A 21,276-nucleotide genomic window follows, 5' to 3' on the forward strand; every position below is an offset into this window, starting at 1 on the left:
AAAACACATCATAATTAAACTTCTGGAAACTAAAAAATCTTCAAGCCAATCAGAAATGACACAGTATTTGTAGGGGAAAAACAATCCAAATGACATAAGATTGCTCTTCAGAAACCATGAAAACCAAAAGGAAATGACATGTGTTTCAAGTGCTGAAGGAAAATAGCTGTCAGCCCAGTATCCTATAGCCATCAAAAATACCCTTTATGAATGAAGGGGAAATCAAGACATTCTTAGAAGAAGGAAAATGAAAAGAATTTGTCACCAGCAGACCTACCCTAAAAGAATGGCTAAAATAAATTAGCTAAAATAAATTATTTTTCTTTCTTTCTTTGTGTGTGTGTGTGTGTGTGTGTGTGTGTGTGTGTGTGTGTGTAGAAACAGGATCTCACCATGCAGTCCAGGCTACCCTCAAACTCCTGGCCTCAGGTGATCCTCCTGTCTCAGCCTCTCGAAGTGCTGGGACTGCAGGTGTAAGCCACCACACCTAGCCTAAAAGAAACTCTTGAGACAAATAGGAGATGATAAAGAAGAAATCTTAGAGCATCAGGAAGAAAGAAAGAACAATAGAAAGTGCAAAAATATGGGAAGATTACATAATCTCACTCCTTGGCATCAGGTTTGGCCATGTGACATTTTGTGGCCAATCAAATGCAAGCAGAAGCAACATATATCACTTCCAGGAAGTAGCTTCAAAGGCCAGTGTGTGGTTCTCCATGACTCTTTCTCCTCTCATGACACCTGTCACTGCTCCAGCTCTGCCATCTGGGTCCTGGTGTGAGATGACATGGACAGGGCCATAGCCAGCCTGCAATGAATACAAATAGCATGAGCAAAAATAAATCTTGGATGTTGTAAACATCTTAAGATTTTTGACCAGGCATGGTGGCTCAAGCCTGTAATCCCAGTACTCTGGAAGTCTGAGGCAGGCAGATCACTTGAGGTCAGGGGTTCAAGACTAGCCTGACCAATATGGTGAAACCCCATCTCTACTAAAAATACAAAAATTAGCTGGGGGTGGTGGCAGGTGCCTGTAATCCCATCTACTCGGAGGCTGAGGCAGGAGAATTGCTTGAACCCAGGAGGTGGAGGTTGCAGTGAGCTGAGATCATGCCACTGCACTTCATTCTGGGAAACAGAGTGAGACTCTGTCTCAAAAAAAAAAAGAAAAAAAAATTAAAGATTTAACCATAGCAAAACTTGACTTTTTTTTTTTTTTTTTTTTTTTGATAGAGTCTTGCTCTGTTGCCAGGCAGGAGTGCTGTGGCACGATCTCAGCTCACTGAAATATCAGCCCCCAATATTTCAACGTAGGTTCTTTTCTATTTTCCCTAAGTGTCAGCCAGTCTGAGAAATAAAGAGAAAGAGTACAAAGAGAGAAATTTTACAGCTGGGCCTCTGGGGGGTGACATCACATATTGGTAGGACCGTGATGACAACCCTGAGCTGCAAAACCAAGTTTTTATTAGGGATTTTAAAAGGGGAGGAGATGTACAAACAGGGAGTAAGTCACAAGGATCACATGCTTCAAAGGGCAATAAAGATCACAAGGTGAGGGCAAAATTAGAATTACTGATGAGGGTCTATGTCCTGTTGTGCACATATTGTTTTGATAAACATCTTAACAGGAAACAGGATTCGAGAGCAGAGTACTGGTCTGACTAGAATTTGTCAGGCTGGAATTTCCCAATCGTAATAAGCCTGAGGGTACTGCAGGAGACCAGGGCTTGTTTCAGTCCTTGTCTCAACTGCATAAGACAGACACTCCCTGAGCAGCGGTCTATAGACCTCCCCCCAGGAATGCATTCCTTCCCCAGGGTTATTCCTTGCTGGGAAAAGAATTCAGTGATATTTCTCCTCGCACATCTGTCTATAGGCTTTCTGCAAGAAGAAAAATATGGCTCTATTCTGTCCGACCCTGCAGGCAGTCAGACCTTATGGTTATGTTTCCTTGTTTCCTGAAAATCACTGTTATTTTGTTCTTTTTCAGGGTACACTGATTTCATATTGTTCAAACACACATGCTTTACAATCAGATTTCATATTGTTCAAACACACATGTTCTACAACCAATTTGTACAATAGTGATCCTGAGGTGACATACATTCTTAGCTTATGAAGATAACAGGATTAAGAGATTAAAGATAGGCATAAGAACTTATAAGAGTATTATTAGGGAAGTGATAAATGTCCATGAAATCTTCACAATTTATGGTCAGAGATTGCAGTTAAGACAGGCATAAGAAATTACAAAAGTATTAATTTTGGGAACTGATAAATGTCCATTAAATCTTCACAACTTATGTTGTTCTGCCTTGGCTCCAGCAGTCCCTCTGTTCAGGGTCCCTGACTTCCCGCAACAACAAATTAATGATATTTTTGTATCAAAGACTAACTGAACCCTACATTGTTCCCTGTTACCAATTGACATAAATAAATACATTTGTAATGAGCCTGAAGAATGGTTCTATGGAGTTGCTCGTGTGAGAAGCAGCTGGATGGCAAATTAGTTATTGTAATTTGAAGTGCTCACAGTTATAACTTCCTATATAAGGTTCCTACTTGCAATTACTGTTTGTTTTCTATATTCACAGTATGTTAAAAGGCATGGAGTATCTTTCCAAGCCTCACATTGTACATCATTTTAATTTGCTCTGGTGTAAAACTGCTAATTTCTTTGAGGTGATACCACAGAACCACTAAATTAGATATGCTGTATGCCACATAGCATATATTTTAAGTCATTTTTTAATTAAAAAAAAAAAAAACCTTAAAATTTGGTGAAAATCCATTGCGTTTGTTACCTATTGCTGCATAATGAATTTCCCCAAAAGTAAGTAGCTTCAAACAATAAGAAGCATTTATTTTCTGTCTCTCTTAAACACACACACACACATACACACAGAGTATTAATTTGTTATTGTTGAAGTTTTAAAAAGTTATTTGTATGTCAAAAACAAACCCCAACCTCCTCTCCTTGCCACCCAAACCAAAGAAGGCCAGCTCTATAACATAAAAGTGCGAGGTGAAGAAGCAAGCGATGATGGAGAAGCTGCATCAAGTTATCTGGAAGATCTAGTCAAGATAATTGGTGAAGGTGACTACACTAAACAACAGATTTTCCATGTAGACAAAATAGCTTTATGTTGGAAGAAGAGGCCATCTAGGACTTTCATAGCTACGGAGGAAAAGTCAATGCCTGGCTTCAAAGCTTCAAAGGACAGTCTGACTCTCTTGTTAGAGGCTAATATAGCTGATGACTTTAAGTTGAAGCTAATGCTCATTTACCACTCTGAAAATCCTCTGGCTCTTAAGAATTATACTAAATCTACTCTGCCTGTGTTCTATAACTGGAACAACAAAGCTTGGATGACAGCATATCTGTTTACAGCATGGTTTGTTGAATATTTTAAGCCCACTGTTGAGAGACCCACTGCTCAGGAAAAAAAAAAAAGAAGAAGGTTTCTTTCAAAATATTACTGCTCATTGACAATGTAATTGGCCACCCAAGAGCTCTGATGGAGAGGTACAAGGAGATAAATGTTGTTTTCATGCTTGCTAACACAGTGTCCATTCTGCAGCACATGGATCAAGGAGTGATTTCAACTTTCAAGTCTTATTACTTAAGAAATAAATTTTGTAATGTTATAGCTGCAATGGATAGTGATTTCTCTGACATATCTGGGCAAAATACATTGAAAATCTTTTGGAAAGCATTCATCATTCTAGATCCCATTAAGAACACTTGTGGGCTGAGTGCAGTGGCTCACGCCTGCAATCCCAGCACTTTGGGAGGCCAATGTGGGTGGATCACCTGAGGTTAGGAGTTCCATACCAGCCTGGCCAACATGGTGAAACCCCATCTCTACTACAAATACAAAATTAGCCGGGCGTGGTGGCACACTCCTGTAATCCTAGCGCTTTGAGAGGCCGAGGCAGGCAGATTACCTGAGGTCAGGAGTTTGAAACCAGCCTGGCCAACATGGTGAAACCCCATTTCTACTAAAAATACAAAAATTAGCTAGGCATGGTGGTAGATTCCTGTAATCCCAGCTACTTGGGAGGCTGAGGCAGGAGAATTGCTTGAATCCAGGAGGCAGAGGTTGCAGTGAGCTGAAATCGTACCACTGCACTCCAGCCTGGGCGACAAGAGCAAGACTCCGTCTCAAAAATAAAAGAGAGAGAGAGAAAAAAGAAAGAACACTTGTGATTCATGGGAGGAGGTCAAAATATTGACATTTACAAAAGTTTGGAAGAAGTTGGTTCCAAACCTCATGAATGACTTTGAGGGGTTCCTGACTTCAGTAATTGCAGATGTGGTAGAAAAAGTCAGAGAAGTAGAAGTGGAGCCTGAAGATGTGACTGAATTGCCACAATCTCATGATAAAATTTGAATAGATGAGGAATTGCTTCTTGTGGATGAGCAAAGAAAGTGATTTCTTGAGATGGAATCTACTCCTGTTGAAGATGCTTTGAACATTGTTGAAATGACAACAAAGGACTTAGAATATTACATAAGCTTAGTTAATAAAGAAGCAGCAGGGTCTGAGAGAATTGACTCCAATTTCAAAAGAAGTTTTACTGTGGATAACATGCTATCAAACAGCATCACATGCTACAGAGAAATCTCTCGCAAAAGGAAGAGTCAATCTATGTGGCAAACTTCGTTGTTGTCTTAATTTAAGAAATTGCCACAGCCACTTAAGCTTCAACAGCCCCCACTCTCATCAGACAGCAACCATCCACATCAGGGCAAAACCCTCCACCCGCAAAAGGATTATAACTCTCCTAAGGCTCAGATGATCCTTAGCATTTTTTAGCAATAAAGTATTTTAAAATTAAGGTATGTACTTCTTTAAGACATAATGCTATTGCTATTGCACATGTAATAGACCATAGTATAGTGTAAACATAACTTTTATGTGCACTGGGAAAACAAAAACTTTGTGACTTACTTTACTGAGATGTTTCCTTTATTGTGATGAACTGGAACTGAGCCTGTAATATCTCCAAGGTATGCCTGTATCTGAGAAAGCAGCACTGAAATGGCAGATAAATAAAATCATGAAAGCTTTGCCAGTAAGGAAGTAGAGGATGGCTGTTTTGTGGACACTAAAAGCATCTCCTGCAAAAACTTTTCATGAAATCAGACAGGCTTGCTTTCTTGTTTTTTTTTTTCCAAGACAGGGTATCACTCTGACACTAAGGCTGGAGTGCAGTGGTGTGATCTCAGCTCACTGCAGCCTCTACCTCCTGGGCTCAAGAGATCCCCTCACCTCAGCCTCCTCAGTAGCTGGGACTATAGGCATGCACCACAACGCCTGGCTAATTTGTTTATTTGTTTTTATTTTTTATTATTTATTTATTTATTTGTTTTTTGCAGAGACAGTGGTCTCTCTTTGTTGCCCTGGCTGGTCTTGAACTCCTAGGCGCAAGCAATCTTCCCAAATAGACCTCCTAGAGTGCTATGATTACAGGTGTGAGCCACTGAATCCAGCCAGACAGGCTTCCTTCAGCAACTTGTCTGCCATGCAAAGAGATTTGGGTCATAAGATTCAGTAGTTTCTGGGAAGCCTTTAAAAAAAACTGAACCTGGCCATGATCAGATTTGCATAGTATTATAAAGGATGATATGAAGGGTGATACAGTTTGAATCCATGTCCCTGCCCAAATCTCATATTGAAATGTAATCACCAATGTTGGAGGTGGGGTCTTGTGGGAGGTGATTGGACCATGGGGGCAGATTTCTCATAAATGGTCTAGTACCATCCCCTTTAGTACTGTACTCACCATAGTGAGTGAGTTCCCATGATGTCTGGTCATTTAAAAAGGTGTAGCACCTTTACCATCATGCTTTCTCACTCCTGCTCCCGCCATGTGAGATGCCTGCTCCCCCTTCACCTTCCACCATGATTGAAAGCTTCCTGGGGCTCCCCAGAAGCAGATGCTGCTATGCTTGCTGTACAGCCTGCAGAACTGTGAGCCAATTAAGCCTCTTTTCTCATAAATTACCCAGTCTCAAGTATTTCTTTATAGCAATGCAAGAATGGCCTAATACAAAGGGAAAGCAAGATTAGGGGAAGGGATGCCAGTAACAAGGCTATTTATTATGTGCTTCTAATTCTAAATCATATACATACTGAGCAACAAGAACTTGCAGATGGATGGATTACCATCATGCCTGTTGCATCATAGAAGCAGCAAAACTGCCCCCCTTAGAGATCTTCCACCGTGAACTTCACAGCCATTCAGCTATGGGTAAAGCTAACCTAAGCACAAATAGCAGATTTTTAGCGCCTGACTGGGATCCAGAGCCAGTTGGTTGGCGGGGAGAGTAGGGGATGGAGATTGTGAAGGTTCAGAGGTCAGGGTTGGAGGGGGCTGGCAATGGGTTAATCAAAGAGGCTCTCACACAAATATCCTATTCAAGGCACCAAAAGTGACAACCTGAGACTTCTATTAGCCTGATTTTGTTGATGAAACATTCACCTTGGGGGGAGGAGAGAGGAACCCTCCAATGAAACCAGAGGCAAACCAGTGAAACTTCATAATGACCTGCCCCACCTGAGGATGATGGTGATATGCTGACATCATCCTCTGTACTGCCCAAGTCCTGCTGCTCATCAGAGACACAATCTGCACCACCACACAACCACATGATCATCAACTGAGACCTGAAGTTCACATCATGTCTCTGGACCTTGAGAGCTTGTTTGGAGATTCTAGCAGGGGAGCACAGCTACTCGTATACCCTTGACCGAAGATATCCTCCTCTATTGGGGATGGTCATCCTCTTCAACTGAGCGTACAGCTTTGGGAGGGATGCACATGCAGGGGTGAGGGAGGAAGGGGACACTGCCTAGCCAGCCAGATGAGCCAAATCAACCATGGCAATCACTGGGGTGACAGATGTCACAGCCAGATCACCCTCACATCCAATGTCTCTGAAAAATAGCATTCAACTTTCTCCACTTGAGAAGCCACCTGACTACTTGCCCACTGCCCACACTAGGGGCCAGATATGGTACATTAGCCACCTTCTGAGAGGCATTCTCCAGGCTCAGCAGGAAGACCCCCTTGACTGGGGAGTTGGGAAAGGGCGGGGATGTACTTTTCTGCAGAGATCTAATTTCTCCACAATGGTATTTAAATCATTAAACTGACTTTATAACATCAGTTCTAGAGCATCCTACTTGCAAATGGAGTGAAATTATCCAAATTATAAAGGAATCTCTCACTTGATAAAAGAAACACATGGTCTCAAGTAGCATCTTAATGTTTCATAGCATGTGTTTTCAGATCAATAGACACTTAGCAGAGGAAGGGTGTACTAGTACTGCTAACGGGGTATATTAGCACTGCTATAAAGAACTACCTGAGACTGGGTAATTTATGAATAAAAGAAGTTTAATGGGCTCACAGTTCCACAGGCTGTACAAGAATCATGCTTGGGGAGCCCTCCGGAAACTTACAATCAGGACAGAAGGGCAAGGGGAAGCAAGCATCTTCTTCACATGGTGGAGTGGGAGAGAGGAAAAGTCAAGGGGGAGGTACTACACACTGTTTTTTTTGCTTGTTTGTTTGGTTTGATTTGGTTCTTTTTTTGAGACAGAGTTTTGCTCTTGTTGTCCAGGTTGGAGTACAATGGTGCAATCTTGGTTCACCGCAACCTCCATCTCCCAGGTTCAAGTGATTCTCCTGCCTCAGCCTCTAAAGTAACTGGGATTATAGGCATGTGCCACCATGCCAGCTGATTTTGTATTTAGTAGAGACAGAGTTTCTCCATTTGGTCAGGTTTGTCTCTAACTCCCGACCTCAGGTGATCCACCCACCTCAGCCTCCCAAAGTACTGGGATTACAAGTGTGAGCCACCGCGCCCAGCTGTACTACACACTTTCAAACAACCAGATCTCATGGGAACTCACTCACTATCACGAGAACAGCAAGGGGGAAATCTGCCCCCATGATCCAATCACCTCCCACCAGGCCTCTCCTCCAACACACCAACACTGGGAATTACAGTTCGACTTGAGATTTGGATGGAGCCCATATCAGAGGGATTGAAAGGTTCTGTGTTCCAAGTCACAGACCAACAAGAAAGCAAGCAAATAAAAAAGGAAGCCTGAAATTCTAGTAGTAAGAGAAATTATTAGGCCAGGCACAGTGGTTCATGCCGTATAATCCCAGCACTTTGGGAGGCTGAGGCAGGCGGATCACGAGGTCAGTAGTTCAAGACCAGCCTGACCAACATGGTGAAACCCCATCTCTACTAAAAATACAAAAATTAGCCGGGCATAGTGGCGCACGCCTATAATCCCAGCTACTCAGGAGGCTGAGGCAGGAGAATCACTAGAACCTGGGAGGCAGAGGTTGCAGTGAGCTGAGATCACACCACTGCACTCTAACCTGGGTGACAAAACAAGACTCCATTTAAAAAAAAAAGAGAGAGAGAGAGAGAGAAGTGATTTATGTATTTGGTTTTTCCTGGACAGGAAGCTAAAATTCCAGGCTGGTGTTTAACCCCAGATGACTGTCAGGCTCCACTGAAGCCTCTGCTGTGTTTCTCTGGGCAACTGGCTCCTCACATTGATCTGCGGGTGTGTCTGTAACCCCAGGCCACAGAGCTGGGAGTATGCAGGGGGAGGACCGAGGTTAGGACAAGAGGCAGGTGAGGGTTCAGCGGTACTGTTTGTTCATGGGGTGTTCCTCATGAGATCCTGTAGCCTCACATCGGCAAGAAAAGAACACATCTTCTTTATGTGCCAGCTGGGAGCTGAGGAAACTGGTCACACTGACAGAAAACCCAAGGAACGTTAGTAGTCATGGTTTTCAAGGCCAAAATCTAAACAGTGTTTGGGGAGGAGCTGGTCCCTCCTACCATGCACAGAGGTATTTATGTGGTGTCACTAGGCCAACAAAGAATGTCTCTCCGAGATCTCAGCTCCTCCCCACACCTCCCCAACCCTCAACTTTCCTCTTCCCTCTCCATGAATCCACCTCCTTTTTACCTTCTCTTAAAGTTCCCTACCTTCCCCAGTCCTTGCACTGGGCTGCCCCCACTCTCCCCCAAGATTAGCAAGTCCCTGGCCCCCTTTTATATTTTTGTGCTTGCAGCCAGTCAACTCTTAGGCAAACAGACCCCGACAGCCTGCTTTACCAGGCAGAGTGCTATGCCTCCTGGCTCCCCTGCTACCAGCTGCCAGGACCTAGTGCAAGAGGTTATCACCACTTTGGCCAGCCTCACCAACCTATTCTTTTCTCTTTTTTTCTTCCTTTTCTTTTTTTTAATGAGAGAGAGAAAGAGGGCCTCTCTCTGTTGCCTAGGCTGGAGTGCAGTGGCACAATCATTGTTCACTGCAGCCTTGAACTCCTGGACCCAAGTGATCTTTCCAACTCAGCCTCTGGAACAGTTAGGACTATAGGAACATGCCACCATGCCTGGCTAACTTGGTTTTTTATTTGTTTTTAGAGAGGAAGTCTCGCTATGTTGCCCAAGCAAGTCTCCAACTTCTGGCCTCAAGTGATACTCCTCTCTTGGTCTCCCAAAGTGCTGGGATTATAGACTGATATGGTTTGGCTGTGTCCCCACCCAAATCTCATCTTGAATTGTAGTTCCCGTAATTTTCATGTGTTGTGGGCGGGACGCGGTGGGAGATCACTGAATCATGGGGGCAGTTTCCCCTATACTGTTTTCACAGTAATGAATAAGTCTCATGAGATCTGATGGTTTTATAAGGGGAAACCCCTTTCACTTGGTATCTCATTTTCTTCTTGTCTGCCACCATGTAAGACGTGCCTTTTGCCTTCAATCGTGATTGTGAGGCCTCCCCAGCCACATGGAACTGTGAGTCCATTAAAACTCTTTTTCTTTACAAATTACCCAGTCTCGAGTATGTCTTTATCAGCAGCATGAAAAGGGACTAATACAGTAAATTGGTACTGGGAGTGGGCTGCTGCTGTGAAGTAACCCAAAAATGTGGAAGCAACTTTGGAACTGGGTAACAGGTAGAGATTAGAACAGTTTGAAGGGCTCAGAAGACAGGAAAGTATGGGAAAATATGGAACTTCCTAGAGACTTGTTGAGTGGCTTTGACCAAATTGCCGATAATGATATGGACAATTAAATCCGGGCTGAGGTGGTCTCAAATGGAGATGAGGAATTTATTGGGAACTGGAGTAAAGGTGACTCTTGCTATGTTTTACCACAAAGACTGGTGTCATGTCATTTTGCCCCTGACCTAGATATTTGCAGAACATTGAACTTGAGGTAGATGATTTAGGGTATCTGGCAGAAGAAATTTCTAAGCAGCAAAGCATTCAAGAGGTGACACAGATGCTGTTAAAAGCATTCAGTTTTATTTTTTTATTTTTTATTTTTATTTTTTTTTTTTGAGACGGAGTCTCACTCTGTCGCCCAGGCTGGAGTGCAGTGGCCAGATCTCAGCTCACTGCAAGCTCCGCCTCCCGGGTTTACGCCATTCTCCTGCCTCAGCCTCCCGAGTAGCTGGGACTACAGGCGCCCGCCACCTCGCCCGGCTATTTTTTTGTATTTTTTAGTAGAGACGGGGTTTCACCATGTTAGCCAGGATGGTCTCGATCTCCTGACCTTGCGATCCGCCCGTCTCGGCCTCCCAAAGTGCTGGGATTACAGGCTTGAGCCACCGTGCCCGGCCAAAGCATTCAGTTTTAAAACAGAAACAGCGCATAAAAAGTTCAGAAAATTTTGCAGCCTGACAATGTGATAGAAAATAAAAACCCATTTCTTTCTTTTTTTTTTTTTTTGAGATGGAGTCTAGCTCTGTCACCCAGGCTGTAGTGCAGTGGCATGACCTTGGCTCACTACAACCTCTGCCTCCCAGATTCAAGCAATTCTTCTGTCTCAGTCTCCCAAGTAACTGGAATTACAGGTGCATGCCACCATGCCCAGCTAATTTTGTATTTTTAGTAGAGATGGGGTTTCGCCATGTTGGCTGGCCAGTCTGGTCTTGAACTCCTGACCTCAAGTGATCCACCACCTCAGCCTCCCAAAGTGCTGGGATTACAGGCATGAGCCTCCATGCCCAGCCAAAAAAAACATTTTCTGAGGAGAAATCCAAGCCAGCTGAAGAAATTTGCATAAGTAATGAGGAGTCAAATGTTAATCACCAAGACAATGGGGAAAATGTGTCCAGGGCATGTCAGAGATCTTTGTGGCAGCCCCTCCCATCACAGACCTGGAACCTAGGAAGAAAACCTGGTTTCATGGGCCAGGCCTAGGGCCCCCCTGCTGTGTGCAACCTGGGGACTTGGTGCCTGCATCCCAGCCATGGCTAAAAGGGGCCAAAGAACAGCTCGAGTCATGGCTTCAGAGGGTGCAAGCCCCAAGCCTTGGCAGCTTCCACATGGTATTGAGTCTGTGGGTGCACAGAAGTCAAGAATTCAAATTTGGGAACCTCCACCTAGATTTCACCTGGATGTCCAGGCAGAAGTTTGCTGCAGGGGCAGAGCTCTCATGGAAGACCTCTGCTAGGGCAGTGTGGAAGGAAAATGGGAGGTTGAAGCTCCCATGCAGAGTCCCCACTGAGGCACTGCCTAGTGGAGCTGTGAGAAGAGGGCCACCATCCTCCAGATCTCAGAATGGTACATCCACTGACAGCTTGCACTGTGTGCCTGGAAAAGCAACAGACACTCAACACCAGCCCATGAAAGCAGCCAGGAGAGGGGCTGTACCCTGCAAAGCCACACGGGCAGAGCTGCCCAAGGCCATGGGAGCCTTGTATCAGTGTTACCTGGATGTGAGACACGGAGTCAATGGAGATCATTTTGGAACTTTAAGATTTGACTGCCCCACTGGATTTTGGACTTGCATGGGGACTGTAGCCCCTTTGTTTTGGCCAATTTCTCCCATTTGGAATAGCTGTATTTACCCAATGCCTGTACCCCCATTGTATCTAGGAAGTAACTAACTTGCTTTTGATTTTGTAGTCTCATAGTTGGAAGGGACTTGCCTTGTCTCAGATGAGACTTTGGACTGTGGACTTTTGAGTTAATGCTGAAATGAGTTAAGACTTTGGGGGACTGTTGGGAAGGCATGACTGGTTTTGAAATGTGAGGACATGAGATTTAGGAGAGGCTAGGGGCAGAATGATATGGTTGGGCTGTGTCTTCACCCAAATCTTATCTTGAATTGTAGTTCCCATAATTCCCATGTGTTGTGGGAGGGACTCAGTGGGAGATAATTGAATCACAGGGGTGGTTTCCCCCATATTGTTTTTGTGATAGTGAATAAGTCTCACAAGATCTGATGGTTTTATAAGGCAAAACCCCTTTCACTTGGTCTCTCATTCTCTTCTTGTCTGCCACCATGTAAGACATGCTTTTTGCCTTCTGCCAGGCTGGTGAGGCCTCCCCAGCCACATGGAACTGTGAGTCCATTAAACGCCTTTTTCTTTATAAATTACCCAGTATCAGGCATGTCTTTATCAGCAGTATGAAAACAGACTAATATATAGGCCTTCACTATCCTCTTTTTTTCTCTTTCTTTCCTTTTTTTTTTTTTTTGAGACAAGAGTCTTGCTTTGTTACCTAGGCTAGAGTGCAGTGGCACAATCTCTTCTCACTGCCACCTCCGCCTCCTGGGTTCAAGTGAGTTTCCTGCCTCAGCCTCCCGAGTAGCTGGCACTACAGGTGTGTGCCACCACATCTGGCTCATTTTTGTATTTTTAGTAAAGATGGGGTTTCACCACATTGGCCAGGCTGGTCTCGAACTCCTGACCTCAGATGATCTGCCCACCTCAGCCTCCCAAAGTGATGGGATTGTAGGTGTGAGCCAGCATGCCTGGCCACATCATCCATTTTTGCTACCGGAATTTTTGCCATCACCCCTGCCATTTGAGGGCAGAAAAAAAGGTTGCTCACATCATTGGATTCAGATCATGTTGGCCAAAAGCTAGTCCCACAGCATGGGATACTGGGAAATGTAGTCTTGATTCAGGGTGGCCACAAGTCCAGCAAAAATTTGGGAGTCTCATTAATAAGGAAGAAGAGGAGAATGGATATTTGGGGATAATAGCAGTTTCTGCCACAAAGCACAAAGTGGGAAATGAGAGATCACCACACACCTCCATTCTCACCAAGAGCAGCTGGCCTGTAAATGGCACAAAGTAGGTGAAGATGACTCAGATTTTATTTATTTATTTATTTATTTTTATTTTATTGTTTTGAGACTGGGTCTTGCTCTGTCTCCCAAGCTGGGGTGCAGTGGTATGATCACAACTCACTGCAGCCTTGACTTCTTGGGCTCCAGTGATCTTCCCACCTCAGCCTCCCAGTAGCTAGGACTACAGGCATGTGCCACTCTGCCTGGCTAATTTTTGTATTTTTGGTAAAGACAGGGTTTCACCATGTTGCCCAAGCTGGTCTCGAACTCCTGAGCTCAAGCAATCCATCCACTTTGGCTTCCCAAAGTGCTAGGATTATAGGCATAAGCCACATGCTCGGCCAGAAGCTTCAAATTTACATAAAGTCTGAAGTTTGGAATCCATAGTGTAGAATGGGAAAGGAAGAAAAGCTCTTTAAAAGATACAATCAGTGTTTTCTTTGGTTGTTAGAGTGTTGAAACAAATCAGACACTTTAGCACAGTAAGAGTTAACTTCCCTCACTGGGCCCCAGCAGGCAGTCCAGTAGCAGTGGGGTTGCAGTGGGGTCGGTTGACAGGGTCTGTTTGCCTGAGAGTTGACAAGCTGCACGCACAAAACTCATCCAAGCAGAAGAAGCATCCAGGCATGATAAACTTGAACCAATAACAAAGTCTTGGACATTAAATCATAACTGCTTTTTTGTTTGTGTTTGTGTATGTGTATGCCGCTTTTTGATCTTGCACCAGACCGTAAACTCCATGGGCACAGAAACCGCATTTATCTTGTTTATCATGTTCATCATGTGGCTAGCATGAATAAGGAATTCAGGAAATAGGTGTTGAATAAAAGAGTAAGTGAATGTTGTTTGTCACCACATTTAGTCCAGTGCTGCATCCATCCGAAGCAAAAAGAAAAGCTGAAAGTTAACATAGAAGCTGTGGTTCTACAAGCCCTGCACGATGCCGGAGTGCACAGGCATTGCTTAGGTGGCCCCTTAATGAAGTGGAACACAAAAGAGAGGGAAAGGCATTTCCCCACTGGACATAGACACTGCTCTGCCCAGTGCAGAACTGATGCCTGAAGAGCTTTAATTCCCTGGGGGAATGCTCAGCAGGAGATGGAGAGTTGCTGTCAGCCTGGGTGCCTGGATTTAGGAGCACAAGTGAGATTTCCCTCAGGCCCCCAGAAATACTTGGGCAGAGAAAGAGACACTGAAATGTTGTTATTACCTTAAGGTGGCCCCATTTGCACATTCCCATAGGTTAGTGAGACCCAGGGATGCTCAGGTTCCTTTTTTGGAACCCAATGTTGAAATACTATGAATTCCGCATCACAGACTAATTACTACTACTGGGATGAGAGCCCCTGGCCTTTTGGGGATGGTGGCAGTGGCATTGGTGGAGTCCAGCTGCCTATGGCCTCAGGTTGAGGTGGGCTGAAAGTTCAAACAGAAAGAGAATGTGAAGGCAGCTTCACTAGAGATTCCGGGGATGTTAATTCCTCTGCAGCCATAGAAGAGATGAGCCACATAATGGAGGCAGAGCGGGCTGGGATCCGGCAAACAGTGGCTCTTACTCAAAACAGTGAGCTTCTAAAAGGTTGAATCTCCTCCTAAATGGAAGAGAGGGCGAAAAAATGAGACGGGCCAGAGTCCTTGGGTAGCAGAGCACCTCTCCAATCCCCAGCCTGGAAATGTCCCCGTAAAGCGGGGGCCATTGAGTGGAACAGTAAAGGGGAAGCTCTTCAATTACTTGAGGAAATCGAATTCAGTGAGGGTATTTCTTCAAGCCCCGGGGAAGGGCCTTCAGTGGTACCCGTCAGGGAGCTGAATATATGCTCCTGCAATTTGGCGGACAGGGTGAGCTGCTAGCTGGTTCATTTCTGGAAATAGAAAAACACACACAGAGACACATACACAACAAAAAAGAACACCAGGAGTCTGGCTACCTGCCCTGATGGTGGAACAAGGGAGGTAGCTGGGTTTCAGGGCTGCCAGCCTTCCGTGATTGCCGGGGGCACTGGATTCATGTTTCCTGTGGACCACAGGTGGGGCCAGCATAAGAGAGAGATGGCAGGGGATGGCATTAGACTCCATCTAAAAGGGTCACCTGAAGGGGTTTGGTGATCCTAATAGAGGGATGAATCGCCAGACTCTTAGAAGCTTCAGAAAGAAATATAGTTGGCCAGCCTAAGGGAAGGCATTTGTTCACCTCAGGGAATTAAGTGATGAGAAATTTTTTTTCTAAGGAGAAATTCAAGTCTGCTGCAGAAATTTGCATAAGCATTTTGGTCAAAGCCATTCAACAAGTCTCTAGGAAGTTCCAAAGTTTCCCACATTTTCCATCTTCTGGGCCCTCCAAGTCTTGAGGAAGTTCCAAACTTTCCCACATTTTTTTGTCTTCTTCTGAGCCCTCTAAACTTCTAACTTCTGCCTGTTACCCATTTTCACATTTTCAGGTGTCTTTATAGCAGTACCCCATTTTACTGGTACAAATTTACTGTATTAATCCATTTTCTTTTTCTTTCTTTTTTTTTTTTTTTTTTTTTTGAGATGGTCTTGCTCTGTCGCCCAGGCTGGAGTGCAGTGGCACAATCTTGGCTCACTGCAACCTCCACTTCCCAGGTTCAAGCAATTCTCCTTCCTCAGCCTCCCAAGTAGCTGGGATTACAGGCACCCACCACCATGCAGGGCTAATTTTTTTTTTTTTTTTTTTTTTTTTTTTTTGAGGTGGAGTCTCGCTCTGTCACCCAGGCTGGAGTGCAGTGATGCGATCTTGGCTCACTGCAAGCTCCGCCTCCTGGGTTCATGCCATTCTCCTGCCTCAGCCTCCAGAGTAGCTGGGACTACAGGTGCCCGCCACTATGCCCGGCTAATTTTTTGTAGTTTTAGTAGAGACGGGGTTTCACCATGTTGGCCAGGATGGTCTCGGTCTCCTGACCTCATGATCTGCCCACATTGGCCTCCCAAAGTGCTGGGATTGTAAGAATGAGCCACCACGCCCGGCCCTTTTTTTTTTTTAAGTAGTGATGGGGTTTCACCATATTGACCAGGCTGATCTTGAACTCCTGGCCTCAAATGATCCACTTGTCTCAGCCTCTCAAAGTACTGGGATTACAGGCATGAGCCACTGCACCCAGCTGTATTAGTCCATTTTCATACTGCTGTGAAGAAATACCTGACACTGGGTAATTTATAAAGAAAAAGAGGTTTAATGCATTCACAGTTCCACATGGCTGGGGAGGCCCTCAAAATCATGGCAGAAGACAAAGGAGGAGCAAAGGCATGTCTTACATGGCAGCAGGCAAGAGCGTGTGCAGGAGAACTGCCCTTTATAAAACCATGAGATTTCATGAGACTTATTCACTATCACAAGAATAGCATGAGAAAAACCTGCCCCCCATGATTCAGTTACCTCCCACCAGGTCCCTCTCATGACACCTGGGGATTAAGGAACTCCAATTCAAGATGAGATTTGGGTGGAGACACAGCGAAACCATATCAGATACCATTCTAGTGGAAAACAGCTCAGCTGAAAGGATCCTGCCAAGAACTCATGCTACCTGCCTGTGCAGCAATTTGGTGTCATGAATTCTTGTTAAGCTATGTGATTTTTCTATGAGGATGCCAAGACTGCTTTCTGATTAATGGACCTCTCTTAATCAGAAACAAGCACAATTTACACTTGTAATTTTTTGCCATAATATATAACCTTAAACATCGCCTCTCTCCCCTGCCTGTCAGTTCTTATCAGTTAATCTGGTCTGAAGACGAAAAAAAAAAACTCAATTAAGGGAAACCAAGTGCACAGAAGATTTCTTGAAGAATATACTTTGCAGATTATGCAATTACAGACATTTGCAGTACTGTGAATTTGGACTGTTTTAATCCTTCATAGAATCTCTTACAGTGAATTGTGCTTTGGCACTCTGCTCTCAGCTTGCAGGGACTCAATAAGAATGGGATGTAATGCAAAATAATTTATGGATGATATTAAGGAAGGAGACCACTACTACTCCTGCTGCCTTCCTCCCCCCACCTTGCCTAGTTCACAAGACAGAGAGAAACAAAAATAAGATAAATAGCCAGACAACCTTGGCACCACCACCCGGCCCTAGGAGTTAAACAAAGTAATAATAATAACATCAACCCCTTGCCTAAACTACTTGTGTTATCTGTAAATTCCAGACACTGTATGAAAAAAGCATTGTAAAACTTTTTGTTCTGTTAGCTGATGCATGTAGCCCCCAGTCACGTTTCCCATGCTTGCTCGATTTATCATGACCCCTTCACGTGGACCCCTTAAAGTTATAAGCCTTTAAAAAGGCCTAGTATTTCTTTCTCGGGGAGCTCGGCTCTTAAGACGCGAGTTTGCCAACGCTCCCGGCCGAATAAAAAACCTCTTCCTTCTTTAATCCGGTGTCTGAGGAGTTTTGTCTGCGGCTGGTCCTGCTACAATATGGTACAATGTGTAGAATTTGCTTTAAAAGATCTCCAGCTGAAAAACTGGTAGGAGTAGATTAAGTGAGTATGGTCAACTTTTGACAGGTTTTAAAACTTTGTGATGTATACAGCAAGACTCACTATATACTCACAGCTTTTGTGTATGTTTGAAATTGTCATCATAAGCAGAGTTTTTTAAAAGAGACATAAGAAGTTCACCATTGTCGTTATTATAGGGATATTGTTTAAGATTTATTTGGCCGGGCGTGGTGGCTCATGCCTGTAATCCCAGCACTTTGGGAGGCTGAGGCGGGTGGATCACGAGGTCAAGAGATCGAGACCATCCTGGCTAACACGGTGAAACCCCATTCTCTACTAAAAAATACAAAAAATTAGCCGGGCGTGGTGGCGGGCGCCTGTAGTCCCAGCTACTCAGAGGCTGAGGCAGGAGACTGGCATGAACTCGGGAGGCGGAGCTTGCAGTGAGCCAAGATCGTGCCACTGCACTCTAGCCTGGGCGACAAAGCAAGACTCTGTCTCAAAAAAAAAAAGATTTATTTTATTCATTACTTTGTAAACCAGTATACTTTTGATAAGAAATTAAGAATAATCTTAAAACTTTAAATACTTATCTTAGTCCTGCCTAGTACAGAGTAAGCACGTAATAAGCAACAGTTACTGTTTATTGTGTAATGATTTCATCAGAATTCATTTGTGGGTATTAGTAGCCTGACCTACTTGGAATTGGAGGTTTCCTTTGATATTGGACAAAGTACAAAGAAAAAAGTATCTTCTGTAAGGTTAGTTATAAGAGGTTTCCTGGTGGCATACTGAATATAGGAAGAATTTCTGAAAGAACTTTTAAGAATTCCAGTGTCTCAATCCAGAAGGTAAAAATTTAATACGAAGTATTAAAAAAAATGCACCATGACTAACCAGGAGTACAAAGATAACTCTATATTTTAAAATGTATTCAAATGTATCATATTCAAATATATTCAAATTTTAAAGATAGTTTTATATTTTAAAATATATTCAAATTTATCATCTCTGTAAGCCAAAGAAAATAAACCATATGATCATCTTGATTATGATAAATGGTATTGGTTCAACTGGCTAACCATTTGAAAAACAATAATGATTAGAATTATCTCTATATTCTGAAAATCAATTCCATATGAATATAAATGTGGAAATTTTTAAAAGTGCAAAATGAAAACAAGGGATGAGATTAGGGAAGAAGAAAACTCTGTGCTTCCTGGCTCCGTCTTTGATCCTGTTCCATCCTCAGAGATTGCAAAGTAAGTAAACCGTGACAGCTCTTTCACGTTTGCGTCTTGACATATTCCCCAACCTCTCTCATCTACTTGAATGCCAATTCCTTTATTGCATTCTAGGCTTTATTACATCCATTTTTCAATTCCTGCAATAACTAGATGACATAATAAGAAAAGACTGTACTTGGTTGATTTCTTTCATAATGTACCTATTAATATTTAAGTGTGAATTCCTTAAAGCTCTTGTGATAGGCTTCTCAAAGCATGGCAACATTCCTCACCTCTCTTCTGTTGTGGCATATTATATTATTGTGTCTCTGTGATACAATAAAGAATTTGACTGCCCTTTGTCCCTGGTTCCTAGGAGGGAAACTAAATCCTTGGAATTTCCTAAGCAATATGAGTATCTTTGTTATTCATGAGTCCCTTGGATCACACCTGGGCTTATGCTGAGAGAGAACTCAGGATGGGAGGTTGGTCATCAGAAAGATCACATGATGAAAGGATTGGGCCTTAGAGTCAACCCAACCTCCACGGAGGGTAGGAGGACTAGAGATTGCATTCAATTCTGTGGCAAATGAGTCAACCAATTGTGCCTATTTAATGAAAACTCTGGACACCAAAGTTTGGTGGAACTTCCTGGTTGGTGAACACATCCATGTGCCAGGAGGGTGACACGGCCTAATTCACAGAGAGAAGACACAGAAGCTCTGCATGGGAGACCGGCCTTACCTGTGTCTTCATTAGTCTAGTCCTCCTGATTTGTATCCTTTGTAACAAGCCTATAATCATAACATTCTCCTGAGTTTGTAAGTTGTTCTAGCAAATTATCAAACCCGAGGGGGTTATGGATACCCCCCAGATTTGTAGCCAGTTGATCAGAGGAGCGAGTAGCCTGGGGGCCTCCACACTTGTGGCTGGCGGCGGAAGTGAAGGCAATCTCATTGGGACTGAAACCTGGGATTAGTGTTAGAATTGTGCTGCAGTATTCCAGTCTCTTATCCACCTACACTCCTGTCATTTCCTTGTCGGGGCCTTGCCGTGATGTCTCCATTTGGGTGATTTCACAAAGATTAGAGATGAGGGAGGGCAGATTTACCTGGAGAAACAAACTCCTAGGCCTTTTGATACACTTTTTTTTTGAGACAGGGTCTCGCTCTGTCACCCAGGCTGGAGTGCGGTGGTGCAATCCAGACTCACCGCAACCTCCGCCTCCCGACCCCCACCCCACACTCTGGGCTCAAGCGATCCTTCCACATCAGCCTCCAGGGTAACTGGGACCACAGGCGCGCACCACCATGCCCGGCTTTTTTTTTTTTTTTTTTGTATTTTCAGTAGTGAAAGGGTTGCCCAGGCTGGTCTTGAACTCCTGAGCTCAAGCGATCTGCCTGCCTCAGCCTCCCCAAAGTGCTAGTATTACAGGCATGAGCCACCGCACCCAACCAGTGTACATTCTTAACAATTTTTGACTTATCAATTCTCTGTTCTGGCTTTGTATCTCTGATTTTACTAGATTATCCCTGTTTTGGCAAACACTAACAATATTTATATAAGTTTAGCCTGTATGCCTTAAAGATGTTTTCTCCTATTTCCAGAACTTTCTCAGTTGTGTGTGTGAATACGCCTGGCTTTTCATCAAACAGCTTTGCCATCTTGGTGCTTACTTTACTGTGAGCACAGCAATAAATGGATTCTGCAGAACAAATGAGTAACTTTGTTTTTTTGAGACAGACTCGCTCTTGTCACCCAGGCTGGAGTGCAGTGGAGCTATCTTGGCTCACTGCAGCCTCTGCCTCCTGGGTTTGAGTAACTATTGTACAATAGTGATCACTGCCACAAAGTCAAATGTATGTTGCTTAAAATCTCTGAATTGCAGTACAAATTTTACTTTCTCTCTCTCTCTCTCTTTTTTTTTTTTTTTTTTTTTTTTGGAGATGGAGTTTCCCTCTGTCACCCAGGCTGAAGTGCAATGACACGATCTTGGCTCACTGCAACCCCTACCTCCTGGGTTCAAGTGATTCTCCTGCCTCAGCCTCCCGAGCACCTGGGATTAAAGGCACACGCCACCATGCCCAGCCAATTTCTTGTTATTTTTAGTGGAGACAGGGTTTCACAATGTTAGGCAGGCTGGTCTTGAACTCCTGATCTCAGGTGATCCACCTGCCTTGGCCTCCCAAAGTGCTGGGATTACAGGCATGAGCCACCACACTTGGCCTTTTTTTTTTTTTTTTAATAGAAATGGGCTCCCCCACCCACCCCCGCCCGGGGTGTTGGCTCACGCCTGTAATCCCAGCACTTTGGGAGGCCGAGGGGGGCAGATCACCTGAGTCAGGAGTTCGAGACCAGCCTGGCCAACATGGTAAAACCCTATCTCCACTAAAAATACAAAAACTTAGCCAGGCATGGTGGTGCGTGCCTATAATCCCAGCTACTCTGGAG

General features: G+C 44.0%; 2 long non-coding RNA genes across 2 annotated transcripts in view; one reads left to right on the forward strand and one right to left on the reverse strand.

Moving 5' to 3' along the window:
- Positions 1-450: 450 nt before the first annotated feature.
- LOC112422972 (uncharacterized) overlaps positions 451-21,276 on the reverse strand; it is an 86,403-nt gene continuing 65,577 nt past the window's right edge. The window contains exon 3 of the long non-coding RNA XR_003013372.2: positions 451-808. This is a non-coding gene — a long non-coding RNA (uncharacterized lncRNA). The remainder of the gene's footprint in view (positions 809-21,276) is intronic.
- LOC139363190 (uncharacterized) lies at positions 18,240-20,649 on the forward strand. Its single transcript, XR_011623139.1, has 3 exons — positions 18,240-18,450; positions 18,767-18,861; positions 20,433-20,649. It is a non-coding gene; the product is annotated as an uncharacterized lncRNA (long non-coding RNA).

This window comes from Macaca nemestrina, chromosome 5, assembly GCF_043159975.1.
Source record: "Macaca nemestrina isolate mMacNem1 chromosome 5, mMacNem.hap1, whole genome shotgun sequence".
Lineage (NCBI taxonomy): Eukaryota > Metazoa > Chordata > Mammalia > Primates > Cercopithecidae > Macaca > Macaca nemestrina.